This window comes from Lissotriton helveticus, chromosome 11 (genome assembly GCF_964261635.1).
Source record: "Lissotriton helveticus chromosome 11, aLisHel1.1, whole genome shotgun sequence".
Lineage (NCBI taxonomy): Eukaryota > Metazoa > Chordata > Amphibia > Caudata > Salamandridae > Lissotriton > Lissotriton helveticus.
The window spans coordinates 32,107,169-32,129,240 of record NC_136072.1 but is presented as its reverse complement, the minus strand read 5'-3'; positions in this window follow the sequence as shown (position 1 = coordinate 32,129,240).

Sequence of the window (22,072 nt, the reverse complement as noted above, 5' to 3'; positions counted from 1 at the left end):
GGATTCTCAATTAATTTACAATTTTCAATGGCCGCATAAATTGGGTTCCAAGCCCTTTTTCACTAACAAGTCTATTGTAATAAAGACTTGATAATGGTTTCAGGTTTAAGGAGCAGTCTTTAGCCAAAATGCAACAGAAGCTCCATCTGAGGACGCTGGGCCTGATTGACAAAGTTAAATTGACACTTTCATGTACATGAAAGATTTTTTGCCATTCACAGACACATTTACAAGTAGTATCTTTTTTACGACCTATCTTTTAATGCGCAGAGATTCTGTTGATAATGTTGAGACTCCTCAGTCATAAAGATACTACTCGTATAATTACTTTGGGAATTACAAATAATCATAGACTTACAAAATATGTAAAATAACCTTTGTGAATCAGGCTATCTGTGCCAATTTAGGTTCCATGCTAAAGGTTGACTAGATAGTATATGTGATATGTTGTCTTGGATGCCCCACATTTACCACATTATTTTTTAGGGCTTTGTTTAAACAGTGAAAATGTTTAGGTTTTGGAAAATAAAATACAAAAAACAAGACATCAATAGATGAGTAAGAGATGAAAGGAAAATAGTAGGAATTTTGGAAAGAAAATAAAAGAAAGGAAACATGAAGACACATCATAAAATAAAAAGTGTTTGTGGGTCATAATCAAAAACAGCAACAACAAAAATGATTAGCCAAACAGGATACCTGCAGTTGAAGTTGCTGTGCTTGTTTGTTTAGACGTCATCGTGGTGGTTTCCATGGAAGTGGGTGTTGTTGTTTCTTTTTAGAGGAGAAAAACAGAAGACATTAATATTGCAAATGAACTAATGTAGAAAGCAAACATTTACATAAGTGATGCTTTTGATAGCATGTAGGTAATTTAGGTACTTATTAAGATTGTGCCACTAGAAACACAGTAATTTCCCCCTTTTAAACATTCCTTTTATTGTCGGTTTCGTTTTTTTTGCAGTTTGGTGAAATAACAGCAACATTTGTGTTTAGAGCATAAAATGCAGGTAACACTCTTACTAGTGCCAATGTCCATATTGCATTCTTGTATTCAACAGAAACTTTATCAGAGGTATAGCTAGTGAATTGTAATGCTAGAGTATGATTGACTGGAGGCGTTGCTGCTAAAATTGGTATTTTGATTGTCATCTAATTTCTGTACCGAGGCCAATCGCAAAAAACAGGTCATTTCCATTGACGATTTTACAGTGGGTTCAGATTTAGGTGGAAGGATACTGCAGCCAAAAAGAAACTCCCCGTGAGCTGATTTTTTGTCTATTTATTTTTGCACAGTCTCAATTGGCTGGACAGCATGTTTGCTTTGTTACAGAGGATGTCTCATAACCACCAAACTATTATTCATGACCTTTATTCAAGAATACATATATTTAAGCATTCGAAAGTAAAATATGAAATCCACAATCAAGAAAATGTGTTTCATAAAATGCAAATGAAGGGGGCAGTTGAAATAAAATGGTGAAAAAGGAAGAGGAAAAAAGAAAGACATATGATAAAATCAGCTGAGTTTGAGTGTAGCACTTAGAAAGTGCAATAAAGAAATATATCAACAAAAAAGATACCTGCAGTTGAAGTAGGTATACTTGTACTTTCTGATGTCACCGGGGAGGTTACCACGGATGTAGGGTTGGTTGTTTCTTGTTACCGGAAACAAAATAAAATGAATTAATATTGTGAATAAACTGAAACAGTAAACTGAAACTGATATTATTGGAGACGTCTCGCACTGTATAGGGGATTTGTGACTCTTGAGTCATCCATTAAAATTACAGCATTTTCTCACTTTCTGAATACCTATTACTATTGGTTACAACACTTTCAGATTGCTGCAGTATTGAGAAAATACATTTTTGGAGAATAAAATGCAGGTCATTCACCTACTGTGCCAACACCAATATGTATTTCTCTTTATACCCTCTGAAAACTATTGAAATCTGTAGCTAATGAATCGTCAGGCTATAGTGCAACAGAAAAGAGGGATTCCCAATTAATTTACAATTTTCAATGGCCGCGTAAATTGTGTTCCAAGCCCTTTTTCACTAACAGGTCTATCGTAATAAAGACTTGATAATGGTTTCAGGTTTAAGGAGCAGTCTTTAGCCAAAATGCAACAGAAGCTCCATCTGAGGACGCTGGGCCTGATTGACAAAGTTAAATTGACACTTTCATGTACATGAAAGATTTTTTGCCATTCACAGACACATTTACAAGTAGTATCTTTTTTACGACCTATCTTTTAATGCGCAGAGATTCTGTCGATAATGTTGAGACTCCTCAGTCATAAAGATACTACTCGTATAATTACTTTGGGAATTACAAATAATCGTGGACTTACAAAATATGTAGAATTACCTTTGTGAATCAGGCTATCTGTGCCAATTTAGGTTGCATGCTAAAGGTTGACTACATAGTATATGTGATGTGTTGTCTTGGATGCCCCACACCTACCACATTATTTTTTAGGGCTTTGTTTAAACAGTGAAAATGTTTAGGTTTTGGAAAATAAAATACAAAAAACAAGACCTCAATAGATGAGTAAGAGATGAAAGGAAAATAGTAGGAATTTTGGAAAGAAAATAAAAGAAAGGAAACATGAAGACACATCATAAAATAAAAAGTGTTTGTGGGTCATAATAAAAAACAGCAACAACAAAAATGATTAGCCAAACAGGATACCTGCAGTTGAAGTTGCTGTGCTTGTTTGTTCAGAAGTCACCGTGGTGGTTTCCATGGAAGTGGGTGTTGTTGTTTCTTTTTAGAGGAGAAAAACAGAAGACATTAATATTGCAAATGAACTAATGTAGAAAGCAAACATTTACATGGGTGATGCTTTTGATAGCATGTAGGTAATTTGGGTACTTATTAAGATTGTGCCACTAGAAATACAGTAATTTCCCCCTTTTAAAGATTCCTTTTATTTTTGGTTTCGGTTCTTTTAGTTTGGTGAAATAACAGCAACATTTGTGTTTAGAGCATAAAATGCAGGTAACACTCATACTAGTGCCAATGTCCATATTGCATTCTTGTATTCAACAGAAACTTTATCAGAGGTATAGCTAGTGAATTGTAATGCTAGAGTATGATTAACTGGAGGCGTTGCTGCTAAAATTGGTATTTTGATTGTCATCTAATTTCTGTACCGAGGCCAATCGCAAAAAACAGGTCACTTCCATTGACGATTTTACAGTGGGTTCAGATTTAGGTGGAAGGATACTGCAGCCAAAAAGAAACTCCCCGTGAGCTGATTTTTTGTCTATTGATTTTTGCACACTCACAATTGTCTGGACAGCATGATTGCTTTGTTACAGAGGATGTCTCATAACCACCAAACTATTATTTATGACCTTCATTCAAGAATACATATATTTAAGCATTCGAAAGTAAAATATGAAATCAACAATCAAGAATTTTTTTTTCATAAAATGCATATGAAGGGGGCAGTTGAAATAAAATGGTGAAAAAGGAAGATGAAAAATGAAAGACATATGATAAAATCAGCTGAGTTTGAGTGTAGCACTTACAAAGTGCAATAAAGAAATATATCAACAAAAAAAGATACCTGCAGTTGAAGTAGGTATACTTGTACTTTCTGATGTCACCGGGGCAGTTACCACGGATGTAGGGTTGGTTGTTTCTTGTTACAGGAAACAAAATACAATTAATTAATATTGTGAAAGAACTGAAACAGTAAACTGAAACTGATATTATTGGAGACGTCTCGCACTGTATAGGAGATTTGTGACTCTTGAGTCATCCATTAAAATTACAGCATTTTCTCACGTTCTGAATACCTATTACTATAGGTTACAACTCTTTCAGATTGCTGCAGTATTTAGAAAATACATTTTTGGAGAATAAAATGCAGGTCATTCACCTACTGTGCCAACACCAACATGTATTTCTCTTTATACCCTCTGAAAACTATTGAAATCTGTAGCTAATAAATCGTCAGGCTATAGTGCAACAGAAAAGAGGGATTCTCAATTAATTTACAATTTCAATGGCCGCATAAATTGGGTTCCAAGCCCTTTTTCACTAACAAGTCTATTGTAATAAAGACTTGATAATGGTTTCAGGTTTAAGGAGCAGTCTTTAGCCAAAATGCAACAGAAGCTCCATCTGAGGACGCTGGGCCTGATTGACAAAGTTAAATTGACACTTTCATGTACATGAAAGATTTTTTGCCATTCACAGACACATTTACAAGTAGTATCTTTTTTACGACCTATCTTTTAATGCGCAGAGATTCTGTTGATAATGTTGAGACTCCTCAGTCATAAAGATACTACTCGTATAATTACTTTGGGAATTACAAATAATCATAGACTTACAAAATATGTAAAATAACCTTTGTGAATCGGGCTATCTGTGCCAATTTAGGTTGCATGCTAAAGGTTGACTAGATAGTATATGTGATATGTTGTCTTGGATGCCCCACATTTACCACATTATTTTTTAGGGCTTTGTTTAAACAGTGAAAATGTTTAGGTTTTGGAAAATAAAATACAAAAAACAAGACATCAATAGATGAGTAAGAGATGAAAGGAAAATAGTAGGAATTTTGGAAAGAAAATAAAAGAAAGGAAACATGAAGACACATCATAAAATAAAAAGTGTTTGTGGGTCATAATCAAAAACAGCAACAACAAAAATGATTAGCCAAACAGGATACCTGCAGTTGAAGTTGCTGTGCTTGTTTGTTCAGACGTCATCGTGGTGGTTTCCATGGAAGTGGGTGTTGTTGTTTCTTTTTAGAGGAGAAAAACAGAAGACATTAATATTGCAAATGAACTAATGTAGAAAGCAAACATTTACATAAGTGATGCTTTTGATAGCATGTAGGTAATTTGGGTACTTATTAAGATTGTACCACTAGAAATACAGTAATTTCCCCCTTTTAAACATTCCTTTTATTTTCGGTTTCGGTTCTTTTAGTTTGGTGAAATAACATCGACATTTGAGTTTAAAGCATAAAATGCAGGTAACACTCATACTAGTGCCAATGTCCATATTGCATTCTTGTATTCAACAGAAACTTTATTAGAGGTATAGCTAGTGAATTGTAATGCTAGAGTATGATTGACTGGAGGCGTTGCTGCTAAAATTGGTATTTTGATTGTCATCTAATTTCTGTACCGAGGATAATCGCAAAAAACAGGTCAATTCCATTGACGATTTTACAGTGGGTTCAGATTTAGGTGGAAGGATACTGCAGCCAAAAAGAAACTCCCCGTGAGCTGGTTTTTTGTCTATTTATTTTTGCACAGTCACAATTGGCTGGACAGCATGTTTGCTTTGTTACAGAGGATGTCTCATAACCACCAAATTATTATTTATGACCTTAATTCAAGAATACATATATTTAAGGATTCGAAAGTAAAATATGAAATCAACATTCAAGAAAATGTGTTTCATAAAATGCAAATGAAGGGGGCAGTTGAAATAAAATGGTGAAAAAGGAAGAGGAAAAAAGAAAGACATATGATAAAATCAGCTGAGTTTGAGTGTAGCACTTAGAAAGTGCAATAAAGAAATATATCAACAAAAAAGATACCTGCAGTTGAAGTAGGTATACTTGTACTTTCTGATGTCACCGGGGCGGTTACCACGGATGTAGGGTTGGTTGTTTCTTGTTACAGGAAACGAAATAAAATGAATTAATATTGTGAACAAACTGAAACAGTAAACTGAAACTGATATTATTGGAGACGTCTCGCACTGTATAGGGGATTTGTGACTCTTGAGTCATCCATTAAAATTACAGCATTTTCTCACTTTCTGAATACCTATTACTATAGGTTACAACACTTTCAGATTGCTGCAGTATTTAGAAAATACATTTTTGGAGAATAAAATGCTGGTCATTCACCTACTGTGCCAACCCCAACATGTATTTCTCTTTATACCCTCTGAAAACCATTGAAATCTGTAGCTAATGAATCGTCAGGCTATAGTGCAACAGAAAAGAGGGATTCCCAATTAATTTACAATTTTCAATGGCCGCATAAATTGTGTTCTAAGCCCTTTTTCACTAACAGGTCCATCGTAATAAAGACTTGATAATGGTTTCAGGTTTAAGGAGCAGTCTTTAGCCAAAATGCAACAGAAGCTCCATCTGAGGACGCTGGGCCTGATTGACAAAGTTAAATTGACACTTTCATGTACATGAACGATGTTTTGCCATTCACAGACACATTTACAAGTAGTATCTTTTTTACAACCTATCTTTTAATGCGCAGAGATTCTGTCGATAATATTGAGACTCCTCAGTCATAAAGATACTACTCGTATAATTACTTTGGGAATTACAAATAATCATAGACTTACAAAATATGTAAAATTACCTTTGTGAATCAGGCTATCTGTGCCAATTTAGGTTGCATGCTAAAGGTTGACTAGATAGTATATGTGATATGTTGTCTTGCATGCCCCACATCTACCACATTATTTTTTAGGGCTTTGTTTAAACAGTGAAAATGTTTAGGTTTTGAAAAATAAAATACAAAAAACAAGACATCAATAGATGAGTAAGAGATGAAAGGAAAATAGTAGGAATTTTGGAAAGAAAATTAAAGAAAGGAAACATGAAGACACATCATAAAATAAAAAGTGTTTGTGGGTCATGATAAAAAACAGCAACAACAAAAATGATTAGCCAAACAGGATACCTGCAGTTGAAGTTGCTGTGCTTGTTTGTTCAGACGTCACCGTGGAGGTTTCCATGGAAGTGGGTGTTGTTGTTTCTTTTTAGAGGAGAAAAACAGAAGACATTAATATTGCAAATGAACTAATGTAGAAAGCAAACATTTACATAGGTGATGCTTTTGATAGCATGTAGGTAATTTGGGTACTTATTAAGATTGTGCCACTAGAAATACAGTAATTTCCCCCTTTTAAACATTCCTTTTATTTTTGGTTTCGGTTCTTTTAGTTTGGTGAAATAACAGCAACATTTGTGTTTAGAGCATAAAATGCAGGTAACACTCATACTAGTGCCAATGTCCATATTGCATTCTTGTATTCAACAGAAACTTTATCAGAGGTATGGCTAGTGAATTGTAATGCTAGAGTATGATTGACTGGAGGCGTTGCTGCTAAAACTGGTATTTTGATTGTCATCTAATTTCTGTACCGAGGCCAATCGCAAAAAACAGGTCACTTCCATTGACGATTTTACAGTGGGTTCAGATTTAGGTGGAAGGATACTGCAGCCAAAAAGAAACTCCCCGTGAGCTGATTTTTTGTCTATTGATTTTTGCACACTCACAATTGGCTGGACAGCATGATTGCTTTGTTACAGAGGATGTCTCATAACCACCAAACTATTATTTATGACCTTCATTCAACAATACATATACTTAAGCATTCGAAAGTAAAATATGAAATCAACTATCAAGAAAATGTTTTTTCATAAAATGCAAATGAAGGGGGCAGTTGAAATAAAATGGTGAAAAAGGAAGAGGAAAAAAGAAAGACATATGATAAAATCAGCTGAGTTTGAGTGTAGCACTTAGAAAGTGCAATAAAGAAATATATCAACAAAAAAGATACCTGCAGTTGAAGTAGGTATACTTGTACTTTCTGATGTCACCGGGGCGGTTACCACGGATGTAGGGTTGGTTGTTTCTTGTTACAGGAAACAAAATAAAAGGAATTAATATTGTGAAAAAACTGAAACAGTAAACTGAAACTGATATTATTGGAGACGTCTCGCACTGTATAGGAGATTTGTGACTCTTGAGTCATCAATTAAAATTACAGCATTTTATCACGTTCTGAATACCTATTACTATAGGTTACAACTCTTTCAGATTGCTGCAGTATTTAGAAAATAAATTTTTGGAGAATAAAATGCAGGTCATTCACCTACTGTGCCAACACCAACATGTATTTCTCTTTATACCCTCTGAAAACTATTGAAATCTGTAGCTAATGAATCGTCAGGCTATAGTGCAACAGAAAAGAGGGATTCCCAATTAATTTACAATTTTCAATGGCCGCATAAATTGGGTTTCAAGCCCTTTTTCACTAACAGGTCTATTGTAATAAAGACTTGATAATGGTTTCAGGTTTAAGGAGCAGTCTTTAACCAAAATGCAACAGAAGCTCCATCTGAGGACGCTGGGCCTGATTGACAAAGTTAAATTGACACTTTCATGTACATGAAAGATTTTTTGCCATTCACAGACACATTTACAAGTAGTATCTTTTTTACGACCTATCTTTTAATGCGCAGAGATTCTGTCGATAATGTTGAGACTCCTCAGTCATAAAGATACTACTCGTATAATTACTTTGGGAATTACAAATAATCATAGACTTACAAAATATGTAAAATTACCTTTGTGAATCAGGCTATCTCTGCCAATTTAGGTTGCATGCTAAAGGTTGACTAGATAGTATATGTGATATGTTGTCTTGGATGCCCCACATCTACCACATTATTTTTTAGGGCTTTGTCTAAACAGTGAAAATGTTTAGGTTTTGGAAAATAAAATACAAAAAACAAGACATCAATAGATGAGTGAGAGATGAAAGGAAAATAGTAGGAATTTTGGAAAGAAAATAAAAGAAAGGAAACATGAAGACACATCATAAAATAAAAAGTGTTTGTGGGTCATAATCAAAAACAGCAACAACAAAAATGATTAGCCAAACAGGATACCTGCAGTTGAAGTTGCTGTGCTTGTTTGTTCAGACGTCATCGTGGTGGTTTCCATGGAAGTGGGTGTTGTTGTTTCTTTTTAGAGGAGAAAAACAGAAGACATTAATATTGCAAATGAACTAATGTAGAAAGCAAACATTTACATAAGTGATGCTTTTGATAGCATGTAGGTAATTTGGGTACTTATTAAGATTGTGCCACTAGAAATACAGTAATTTCCCCCTTTTAAACATTCCTTTTATTTTCGGTTTCGGTTCTTTAGGTTTGGTGAAATAACAGCAACATTTGTGTTTAAAGCATAAAATGCAGGTAACACTCATACTAGTGCCAATGTCCATATTGCATTCTTGTATTCAACAGAAACTTTATTAGAGGTATTGGCTCCCCGTCAATAAAAGGATTACTTTCCGGCTCCTAACCCACGCACACAAAGCACTCTACGAAATCGGACCCGAATGCCTCAACACAAGACTGTCCTTCTACACCCCCTCCCGCCAAATACGATCCGCCAACCAAGCCCTTGCCACTGTACCTCGCATCAACAAAACCACAATGGGAGGTAGATCCTTCTCCTACCTGGCAGCTAAAACCTGGAACTCACTTCCCACTCACCTTCGCCTTACTCAGAACCACCTAGCATTCAGAAAGCAACTTAAAACATGGATATTTGACAAGTAATTCCCCACCCTTCTCCAAGCGCCTTGAGACCCTCTGGGTATGTAGAGCGCTATATAAATTTATTGACTTGACTTGACTTGACTATTGCTAGTGAATTGTAATGCTAGAGTATGATTGACTGGAGGCGTTGCTGCTAAAATTGGTATTTTGATTGTCATCTAATTTCTGTACCGAGGCTAATCGCAAAAAACAGGTCACTTCCATTGACGATTTTACAGTGGGTTCAGATTTAGGTGGAAGGATACTGCAGCCAAAAAGAAACTCCCCGTGAGCTGATTTTTGTCTATTGATTTTTGCACAGTCACAATTGGCTGGACAGCATGTTTGCTTTGTTACAGAGGATGTCTCATAACCACCAAACTATTATTTATGACCTTTATTCGAGAATACATATATTTAAGCATTCGAAAGTAAAATATGAAATCAACATTCAAGAAAATGTGTTTCATAAAATGCAAATGAAAGGGGCAGTTGAAATAAAATGGTGAAAAAGGAAGAGGAAAAAAGGAAGACATATGATAAAAACACCTGAGTTTGAGTGTAGCACTTAGAAAGTGCAATAAAGAAATATATCAACAAAAAAGATACCTGCAGTTGAAGTAGGTATACTTGTACTTTCTGATGTCACCGGGGCGGTTACCACGGATGTAGGGTTGGTTGTTTCTTGTTACAGGAAACAAAATAAAATGAATTAATATTGTGAACAAACTGAAACAGTAAACTGAAACTGATATTATTGGAGACGTCTCGCACTGTGTAGGGGATTTGTGACTCTTGAGTCATCCATTAAAATTACAGCATTTTCTCACTTTCTGAATACCTATTACTATAGGTTACAACTCTTTCAGATTGCTGGAGTATTTAGAAAATACATTTTTGGAGAATAAAATGCAGTTCATTCACCTACTGTGCCAACACCAACATGTATTTCTCTTTATACCCTCTGAAAACCATTGAAATCTGTAGCTAATGAATCGTCAGGCTATAGTGCAACAGAAAAGAGGGATTCCCAATTAATTTACAATTTTCAATGGCCGCATAAATTGGGTTCCAAGCCCTTTTTCACTAACAAGTCTATTGTAATAAAGACTTGATAATGGTTTCAGGTTTAAGGAGCAGTCTTTAGCCAAAATGCAACAGAAGCTCCATCTGAGGACGCTGGGCCTGATTGACAAAGTTAAATTGACACTTTCATGTACATGAAAGATTTTTTGCCATTCACAGACACATTTACAAGTAGTATCTTTTTTACGACCTATCTTTTAATGCGCAGAGATTCTGTCGATAATGTTGAGACTCCTCAGTCATAAAGATACTACTCGTATAATTACTTTGGGAATTACAAATAATCATGGACTTACAAAATATGTAAAATTACCTTTGTGAATCAGGCTATCTGTGCCAATTTAGGTTGCATGCTAAAGGTTGACTACATAGTATATGTGATGTGTTGTCTTGGATGCCCCACACCTACCACATTATTTTTTAGGGCTTTGTTTAAACAGTGAAAATGTTTAGGTTTTGGAAAATAAAATACAAAAAACAAGACATCAATAGATGAGTAAGAGATGAAAGGAAAATAGTAGGAATTTTGGAAAGAAAATAAAAGAAAGGAAACATGAAGACACATCATAAAATAAAAAGTGTTTGTGGGTCATAATAAAAAACAGCAACAACAAAAATGATTAGCCAAACAGGATACCTGCAGTTGAAGTTGCTGTGCTTGTTTGTTCAGATGTCACCGTGGTGGTTTCCATGGAAGTGGGTGTTGTTGTTTCTTTTTAGAGGAGAAAAACAGAAGACATTAATATTGCAAATGAACTAATGTAGAAAGCAAACATTTACATAGGTGATGCTTTTGATAGCATGTAGGTAATTTGGGTACTTATTAAGATTGTGCCACTAGAAATACAGTAATTTCCCCCTTTTAAAGATTCCTTTTATTTTTGGTTTCGGTTCTTTTAGTTTGGTGAAATAACAGCAACATTTGTGTTTAGAGCATAAAATGCAGGTAACACTCATACTAGTGCCAATGTCCATATTGCATTCTTGTATTCAACAGAAACTTTATCAGAGGTATAGCTAGTGAATTGTAATGCTAGAGTATGATTGACTGGAGGCGTTGCTGCTAAAATTGGTATTTTGATTGTCATCTAATTTCTATACCGAGGCCAATCGCAAAAAACAGGTCACTTCCATTGACGATTTTACAGTGGGTTCAGATTTAGGTGGAAGGATACTGCAGCCAAAAAGAAACTCCCCGTGAGCTGATTTTTTGTCTATTGATTTTTGCACACTCACAATTGTCTGGACAGCATGATTGCTTTGTTACAGAGGATGTCTCATAACCACCAAACTATTGTTTATGACCTTTATTCAAGAATACATATATTTAAGCATTCGAAAGTAAAATATGAAATCAACAATCAAGAATTTTTTTTTTCATAAAATGCATATGAAGGGGGCAGTTGAAATAAAATGGTGAAAAAGGAAGATGAAAAATGAAAGACATATGATAAAATCAGCTGAGTTTGAGTGTAGCACTTAGAAAGTGCAATAAAGAAATATATTAACAAAAAAAGATACCTGCAGTTGAAGTAGGTATACTTGTACTTTCTGATGTCACCGGGGCGGTTACCACGGATGTAGGGTTGGTTGTTTCTTGTTACAGGAAACAAAATAAAATTAATTAATATTGTGAATAAACTGAAACAGTAAACTAAAACTGATATTATTGGAGACGTCTCGCACTGTATAGGAGATTTGTGACTCTTGAGTCATCCATTAAAATTACAGCATTTTCTCACGTTCTGAATACCTATTACTATAGGTTACAACTCTTTCAGATTGCTGGAGTATTTAGAAAATACATTTTTGGAGAATAAAATGCAGTTCATTCACCTACTGTGCCAACACCAACATGTATTTCTCTTTATACCCTCTGAAAACTATTGAAATCTGTAGCTAATAAATCGTCAGGCTATAGTGCAACAGAAAAGAGGGATTCCCAATTAATTTACAATTTTCAATGGCCGCATAAATTGGGTTCCAAGCCCTTTTTCACTAACAAGTCTATTGTAATAAAGACTTGATAAGGGTTTCAGGTTTAAGGAGCAGTCTTTAGCCAAAATGCAACAGAAGCTCCATCTGAGGACGCTGGGCCTGATTGACAAAGTTAAATTCACACTTTCATGTACATGAAAGATTTTTTGCCATTCACAGACACATTTACAAGTAGTATCTTTTTTACGACCTATCTTTTAATGCGCAGAGATTCTGTTGATAATGTTGAGACTCCTCAGTCATAAAGATACTACTCGTATAATTACTTTGGGAATTACAAATAATCATAGACTTACAAAATATGTAAAATTACCTTTGTGAATCAGGCTATCTGTGCCAATTTAGGTTGCATTCTAAAGGTTGACTAGATAGTATATGTGATATGTTGTCTTGGATGCCCCACATCTACCACATTATTTTTTAGGGCTTTGTTTAAACAGTGAAAATGTTTAGGTTTTGGAAAATAAAATACAAAAAACAAGACATCAATAGATGAGTAAGAGATGAAAGGAAAATAGTAGGAATTTTGGAAAGAAAATAAAAGAAAGGAAACATGAAGACGCATCATAAAATAAAAAGTGTTTGTGGGTCATAATCAAAAACAGCAACAACAAAAATGATTAGCCAAACAGGATACCTGCAGTTGAAGTTGCTGTGCTTGTTTGTTCAGACGTCATCGTGGTGGTTTCCATGGAAGTGGGTGTTGTTGTTTCTTTTTAGAGGAGAAAAACAGAAGACATTGATATTGCAAATGAACTAATGTAGAAAGCAAACATTTACATAAGTGATGCTTTTGATAGCATGTAGGTCATTTGGGTACTTATTAGGATTGTACCACTAGAAATACAGTAATTTCCCCCTTTTAAACATTCCTTTTATTTTCGGTTTCGGTTCTTTATTTTGGTGAAATAACAGCAACATTTGAGTTTAAAGCATAACATGCAGGTAACACTCATACTAGTGCCAATGTCCATATTGCATTCTTGTATTAAACAGAAACTTTATTAGAGGTATAGCTAGTGAATTGTAATGCTAGAGTATGATTGACTGGAGGCGTTGCTGCTAAAATTGGTATTTTGATTGTCATCTAATTTCTGTACCGAGGCTAATCGCGAAAAACAGGTCAATTCCATTGACGATTTTACAGTGGGTTCAGAATTAGGTGGAAGGATACTGCAGCCAAAAAGAACCTCCCCGTGAGCTGATTTTTTGTCTATTTATTTTTGCACAGTCTCAATTGGCTGGACAGCATGTTTGCCTTGTTACAGAGGATGTCTCATAACCACCAAACTATTATTCAAGACCTTTATTCAAGAATACATATATTTAAGCATTCGAAAGTAAAATATGAAATCCACAATCAAGAAAATGTGTTTCATAAAATGCAAATGAAGGGGGCAGTTGAAATAAAATGGTGAAAAAGGAAGAGGAAAAAAGAAAGACATATGATAAAATCAGCTGAGTTTGAGTGTAGCACTTAGAAAGTGCAATAAAGAAATATATCAACAAAAAATATACCTGCAGTTGAAGTAGGTATACTTGTACTTTCTGATGTCACCGGGGCGGTTACCACGGATGTAGGGTTGGTTGTTTCTTGTTACAGGAAACAAAATAAAATGAATTAATATTGTGAATAAACTGAAACAGTAAACTGAAACTGATATTATTGGAGACGTCTCGCACTGTATAGGGGATTTGTGACTCTTGAGTAATCCATTAAAATTACAGCATTTTCTCACTTTCTGAATACCTATTACTATAGGTTACAACACTTTCAGATTGCTGCAGTATTTAGAAAATACATTTTTGGAGAATAAAATGCAGGTCATTCACCTACTGTGCCAACACCAATATGTATTTCTCTTTATACCCTCTGAAAACTATTGAAATCTGTAGCTAATGAATCATCAGGCTATAGTGCAACAGAAAAGAGGGATTCCCAATTAATTTACAATTTTCAATGGTCGCATAAATTGTGTTCCAAGCCCTTTTTCACTAACAGGTCTATCGTAATAAAGACTTGATAATGGTTTCAGGTTTAAGGAGCAGTCTTTAGCCAAAATGCAACATATCTGAGGACGCTGGGCCTGATTGACAAAGTTAAATTGACACTTTCATGTACATGAAAGATTTTTTGCCATTCACAGACACATTTTCAAGTAGTATCTTTTTTACGACCTATCTTTTAATGCGCAGAGATTCTGTCGATTATGTTGAGACTCCTCAGTCATAAAGATACTACTCGTATAATTACTTTGGGAATTACAAATAATCATTGACTTACAAAATATGTAAAATTACCTTTGTGAATCAGGCTATCTGTGCCAATTTAGGTTGCATGCTAAAGGTTGACTAGATAGTATATGTGATATGTTGTCTTGGATGCCCCACATCTACCACATTATTTTTTAGGCCTTTGTTTAAACAGTGAAAATGTTTAGGTTTTGGAAAATAAAATACAAAAAACAAGACATCAATAGATGAGTAAGAGATGAAAGGAAAATAGTAGGAATTTTGGAAAGAAAATAAAAGAAAGGAAACATGAAGACACATCATAAAATAAAAAGTGTTTGTGGGTCATAATAAAAAACAGCAACAACAAAAATGATTAGCCAAACAGGATACCTGCAGTTGAAGTTGCTGTGCTTGTTTGTTCAGACGTCACCGTGGTGGTTTCCATGGAAGTGGGTGTTGTTGTTTCTTTTTAGAGGAGAAACACAGAAGACATTAATATTGCAAATGAACTAATGTAGAAAGCAAACATTTACATAGGTGATGCTTTTGATAGCATGTAGGTAATTTGGGTACTTATTAAGATTGTGCCACTAGAAATACAGTAATTTCCCCCTTTTAAAGAGTCCTTTTATTTTTGGTTTCGGTTCTTTTAGTTTGGTGAAATAACAGCAACATTTGTGTTTAGAGCATAAAATGCAGGTAACACTCATACTAGTGCCAATGTCCATATTGTATTCTTGTATTCAACAGAAACTTTATCAGAGGTATAGCTAGTGAATTGTAATGCTAGAGTATGATTGACTGGAGGCGTAGCTGCTAAAATTGGTATTTTGATTGTCATCTAATTTCTATACCGAGGCCAATCGCAAAAAACAGGTCACTTCCATTGACGATTTTACAGTGGGTTCAGATTTAGGTGGAAGGATACTGCAGCCAAAAAGAAACTCCCCGTGAGCTGATTTTTTGTCTATTGATTTTTGCACACTCACAATTGTCTGGACAGCATGATTGCTTTGTTACAGAGGATGTCTCATAACCACCAAACTATTATTTATGACCTTTATTCAAGAATACATATATTTAAGCATTCGAAAGTAAAATATGAAATCAACAATCTAGAATTTTTTTTTTCATAAAATGCATATGAAGGGGGCAGTTGAAATAAAATGGTGAAAAAGGAAGATGAAAAATGAAAGACATATGATAAAATCAGCTGAGTTTGAGTGTAGCACTTAGAAAGTGCAATAAAGAAATATATCAACAAAAAAAGATACCTGCAGTTGAAGTAGGTATACTTGTACTTTCTGATGTCACCGGGGCGGTTACCACGGATGTAGGGTTGGTTGTTTCTTGTTACAGGAAACAAAATAAAATTAATTAATATTGTGAATAAACTGAAACAGTAAACTGAAACTGATATTATTGGAGACGTCTCGCACTGTATAGGAGATTTGTGACTCTTGAGTCATCCATTAAAATTACAGAATTTTCTCACGTTCTGAATACCTATTACTATAGGTTACAACTCTTTCAGATTGCTGCAGTATTTAGAAAATACATTTTTGGAGAATAAAATGCAGTTCATTCACCTACTGTGCCAACACCAACATGTGTTTCTCTTTATACCCTCTGAAAACAATTGAAATCTGTAGCTAATAAATCGTCAGGCTATAGTGCAACAGAAAAGAGAGATTCCCAATTCATTTACAATTTTCAATGGCCGCATAAATTGGGTTCCAAGCCCTTTTTCACTAACAAGTCTATTGTAATAAAGACTTGATAATGGTTTCAGGTTTAAGGAGCAGTCTTTAGCCAAAATGCGACAGAAGCTCCATCTGAGGACGCTGGGCCTGATTGACAAAGTTAAATTGACACTTTCATGTACATGAAAGATTTTTTGCCATTTACAGACACATTTACAAGTAGTATCTTTTTTTACGACCTATCTTTTAATGCGCAGAGATTCTGTCGATAATGTTGAGACTCCTCAGTCATAAAGATACTACTCGTATAATTACTTTGGGAATTATAAGTAATCATAGACTTACAAAATACGTAAAATTACCTTTGTGAATCAGGCTATCTGTGCCAATTTAGGTTGCATGCTAAAGGTTGACTAGATAGTATATGTGATGTGTTGTCTTGGATGCCCCACATCTACCAAATTTTTTTTTAGGGTTTTGTTTAAACAGTGAAAATGTTTAGGTTTTGAAAAATAAAATACAAAAAACAAGACATCAATAGATGAGTAAGAGATGAAAGGAAAATAGTAGGAATTTTGGAAAGAAAATTAAAGAAAGGAAACATGAAGACACATCATAAAATAAAAAGTGTTTGTGGGTCATGATAAAAAACAGCAACAACAAAAATGATTAGCCAAACAGGATACCTGCAGTTGAAGTTGCTGTGCTTGTTTGTTCAGATGTCACCGTGGTGGTTTCCATGGAAGTGGGTGTTGTTGTTTCTTTTTAGAGGAGAAAAACAGAAGACATTAATATTACAAATTAACTAATGTAGAAAGCAAAAATTGACATAAGTGATGCTTTTGATAGCATGTAGGTAATTTAGGTACCTATTAAGGTTGTGCGACTAAAAATACAGTAATTTCCCCTTTTTAAACATTCCTTTTATTGTCGGTTTCGTTTTTTTTTGCAGTTTGGTGAAATAACAGCAACATTTGTGTTTAGAGCATAAAATGCAGGTAACACTCTTACTAGTGCCAATGTCCATATTGCATTCTTGTATTCAACAGAAACTTTATCAGAGGTATAGCTAGTGAATTGTAATGCTAGAGTATGATTGACTGGAGGCGTTGCTAATAAAATTGGTATTTTGATTGTCATCTAATTTCTGTACCGAGGCCAATTGCAAAAAACAGGTCATTTCCATTGACGATTTTACAGTGGGTTCAGATTTAGATGGAAGGATACTGCAGCCAAAAAGAAACTCCCCGTGAGCTGATTTTTTGTCTATTTATTTTTGCACAGTCTCAATTGGCTGGACAGCATGTTTGCTTTGTTACAGAGGATGTCTCATAACCACCAAACTATTATTCATGACCTTTATTCAAGAATACATATATTTAAGCATTCGAAAGTAAAATATGAAATCCACAATCAAGAAAATGTGTTTCATAAAATGCAAATGAAGGGGGCAGTTGAAATAAAATGGTGAAAAAGGAAGAGGAAAAAAGAAAGACATATGATAAAATCAGCTGAGTTTGAGTGTAGCACTTAGAAAGTGCAATAAAGAAATATATCAACAAAAAATATACCTGCAGTTGAAGTAGGTATACTTGTACTTTCTGATGTCACCGGGGCGGTTACCACGGATGTAGGGTTGGTTGTTTCTTGTTACAGGAAACAAAATAAAATGAATTAATATTGTGAATAAACTGAAACAGTAAACTGAAACTGATATTATTGGAGACGTCTCGCACTGTATAGGGAATTTGTGACTCTTGAGTCATCCATTAAAATTACAGCATTTTCTCACTTTCTGAATACCTATTACTATAGGTTACAACACTTTCAGATTGCTGCAGTATTTAGAAAATACATTTTTGGAGAATAAAATGCAGGTCATTCACCTACTGTGCCAACACCAATATGTATTTCTCTTTCTACCCTCTGAAAACTATTGAAATCTGTAGCTAATGAATCATCAGGCTATAGTGCAACAGAAAAGAGGGATTCCCAATTAATTTACAATTTTCAATGGTCGCATAAATTGTGTTCCAAGCCCTTTTTCACTAACAGGTCTATCGTAATAAAGACTTGATAATGGTTTCAGGTTTAAGGAGCAGTCTTTAGCCAAAATGCAACAGAAGCTCCATCTGAGGACGCTGGGCCTGATTGACAAAGTTAAATTGACACTTTCATGTACATGAAAGATTTTTTGCCATTCACAGACACATTTTCAAGTAGTATCTTTTTTACGACCTATCTTTTAATGCGCAGAGATTCTGTTGATTATGTTGAGACTCCTCAGTCATAAAGATACTACTCGTATAATTACTTTGGGAATTACAAATAATCATTGACTTACAAAATATGTAAAATTACCTTTGTGAATCAGGCTATCTGTGCCAATTTAGGTTGCATGCTAAAGGTTGACTAGATAGTATATGTGATATGTTGTCTTGGATGCCCCACATCTACCACATTATTTTTTAGGGCTTTGTTTAAACAGTGAAAATGTTTAGGTTTTGGAAAATAAAATACAAAAAACAAGACATCAATAGATGAGTAAGAGATGAAAGGAAAATAGTAGGAATTTTGGAAAGAAAATAAAAGAAAGGAAACATGAAGACACATCATAAAATAAAAAGTGTTTGTGGGTCATAATAAAAAACAGCAACAACAAAAATGATTAGCCAAACAGGATACCTGCAGTTGAAGTTGCTGTGCTTGTTTGTTCAGACGTCACCGTGGTGGTTTCCATGGAAGTGGGTGTTGTTGTTTCTTTTTAGAGGAGAAACACAGAAGACATTAATATTGCAAATGAACTAATGTAGAAAGCAAACATTTACATAGGTGATGCTTTTGATAGCATGTAGGTAATTTGGGTACTTATTAAGATTGTGCCACTAGAAATACAGTAATTTCCCCCTTTTAAAGATTCCTTTTATTTTTGGTTTCGGTTCTTTTAGTTTGGTGAAATAACAGCAACATTTGTGTTTAGAGCATAAAATGCAGGTAACACTCATACTAGTGCCAATGTCCATATTGCATTCTTGTATTCAACAGAAACTTTATCAGAGGTATAGCTAGTGAATTGTAATGCTAGAGTATGATTGACTGGAGGCGTAGCTGCTAAAATTGGTATTTTGATTGTCATCTAATTTCTATACCGAGGCCAATCGCAAAAAACAGGTCACTTCCATTGACGATTTTACAGTGGGTTCAGATTTAGGTGGAAGGATACTGCAGCCAAAAAGAAACTCCCCGTGAGCTGATTTTTTGTCTATTGATTTTTGCACACTCACAATTGTCTGGACAGCATGATTGCTTTGTTACAGAGGATGTCTCATAACCACCAAACTATTATTTATGACCTTTATTCAAGAATACATATATTTAAGCATTCGAAAGTAAAATATGAAATCAACAATCAAGAATTTTTTTTTTCATAAAATGCATATGAAGGGGGCAGTTGAAATAAAATGGTGAAAAAGGAAGATGAAAAATGAAAGACATATGATAAAATCAGCTGAGTTTGAGTGTAGCACTTAGAAAGTGCAATAAAGAAATATATCAACAAAAAAAGATACCTGCAGTTGAAGTAGGTATACTTGTACTTTCTGATGTCACCGGGGCGGTTACCACGGATGTAGGGTTTGTTGTTTCTTGTTACAGGAAACAAAATAAAATTAATTATTATTGTGAATAAACTGAAACAGTAAACTGAAACTGATATTATTGGAGACGTCTCGCACTGTATAGGAGATTTGTGACTCTTGAGCCATCCATTAAAATTACAGCATTTTCTCACGTTCTGAATACCTATTACTATAGGTTACAACTCTTTCAGATTGCTGCAGTATTTAGAAAATACATTTTTGGAGAATAAAATGCAGTTCATTCACCTACTGTGCCAACACCAACATGTATTTCTCTTTATACCCTCTGAAAACAATTGAAATCTGTAGCTAATAAATCGTCAGGCTATAGTGCAACAGAAAAGAGAGATTCCCAATTAATTTACAATTTTCAATGGCCGCATAAATTGGGTTCCAAGCCCTTTTTCACTAACAAGTCTATTGTAATAAAGACTTGATAATGGTTTCAGGTTTAAGGAGCAGTCTTTAGCCAAAATGCGACAGAAGCTCCATCTGAGGACGCTGGGCCTGATTGACAAAGTTAAATTGACACTTTCATGTACATGAAAGATTTTTTGCCATTTACAGACACATTTACAAGTAGTATCTTTTTTTACGACCTATCTTTTAATGCGCAGAGATTCTGTCGATAATGTTGAGACTCCTCAGTCATAAAGATACTACTCGTATAATTACTTTGGGAATTATAAGTAATCATAGACTTACAAAATACGTAAAATTACCTTTGTGAATCAGGCTATCTGTGCCAATTTAGGTTGCATGCTAAAGGTTGACTAGATAGTATATGTGATGTGTTGTCTTGGATGCCCCACATCTACCAAATTTTTTTTTAGGGTTTTGTTTAAACAGTGAAAATGTTTAGGTTTTGAAAAATAAAATACAAAAAACAAGACATCAATAGATGAGTAAGAGATGAAAGGAAAATAGTAGGAATTTTGGAAAGAAAATTAAAGAAAGGAAACATGAAGACACATCATAAAATAAAAAGTGTTTGTGGGTCATGATAAAAAACAGCAACAACAAAAATGATTAGCCAAACAGGATACCTGCAGTTGAAGTTGCTGTGCTTGTTTGTTTAGATGTCACCGTGGTGGTTTCCATGGAAGTGGGTGTTGTTGTTTCTTTTTAGAGGAGAAAAACAGAAGACATTAATATTACAAATTAACTAATGTAGAAAGCAAAAATTGACATAAGTGATGCTTTTGATAGCATGTAGGTAATTTAGGTACCTATTAAGGTTGTGCGACTAAAAATACAGTAATTTCCCCTTTTTAAACATTCCTTTTATTGTCGGTTTCGTTTTTTTTTGCAGTTTGGTGAAATAACAGCAACATTTGTGTTTAGAGCATAAAATGCAGGTAACACTCTTACTAGTGCCAATGTCCATATTGCATTCTTGTATTCAACAGAAACTTTATCAGAGGTATAGCTAGTGAATTGTAATGCTAGAGTATGATTGACTGGAGGCGTTGCTAATAAAATTGGTATTTTGATTGTCATCTAATTTCTGTACCGAGGCCAATTGCAAAAAACAGGTCATTTCCATTGACGATTTTACAGTGGGTTCAGATTTAGATGGAAGGATACTGCAGCCAAAAAGAAACTCCCCGTGAGCTGATTTTTTGTCTATTTATTTTTGCACAGTCTCAATTGGCTGGACAGCATGTTTGCTTTGTTACAGAGGATGTCTCATAACCACCAAACTATTATTCATGACCTTTATTCAAGAATACATATATTTAAGCATTCGAAAGTAAAATATGAAATCCACAATCAAGAAAATGTGTTTCATAAAATGCAAATGAAGGGGGCAGTTGAAATAAAATGGTGAAAAAGGAAGAGGAAAAAAGAAAGACATATGATAAAATCAGCTGAGTTTGAGTGTAGCACTTAGAAAGTGCAATAAAGAAATATATCAACAAAAAAGATACCTGCAGTTGAAGTAGGTATACTTGTACTTTCTGATGTCACCGGGGCGGTTACCACGGATGTAGGGTTGGTTGTTTCTTGTTACAGGAAACAAAATAAAATGAATTAATATTGTGAATAAACTGAAACAGTAAACTGAA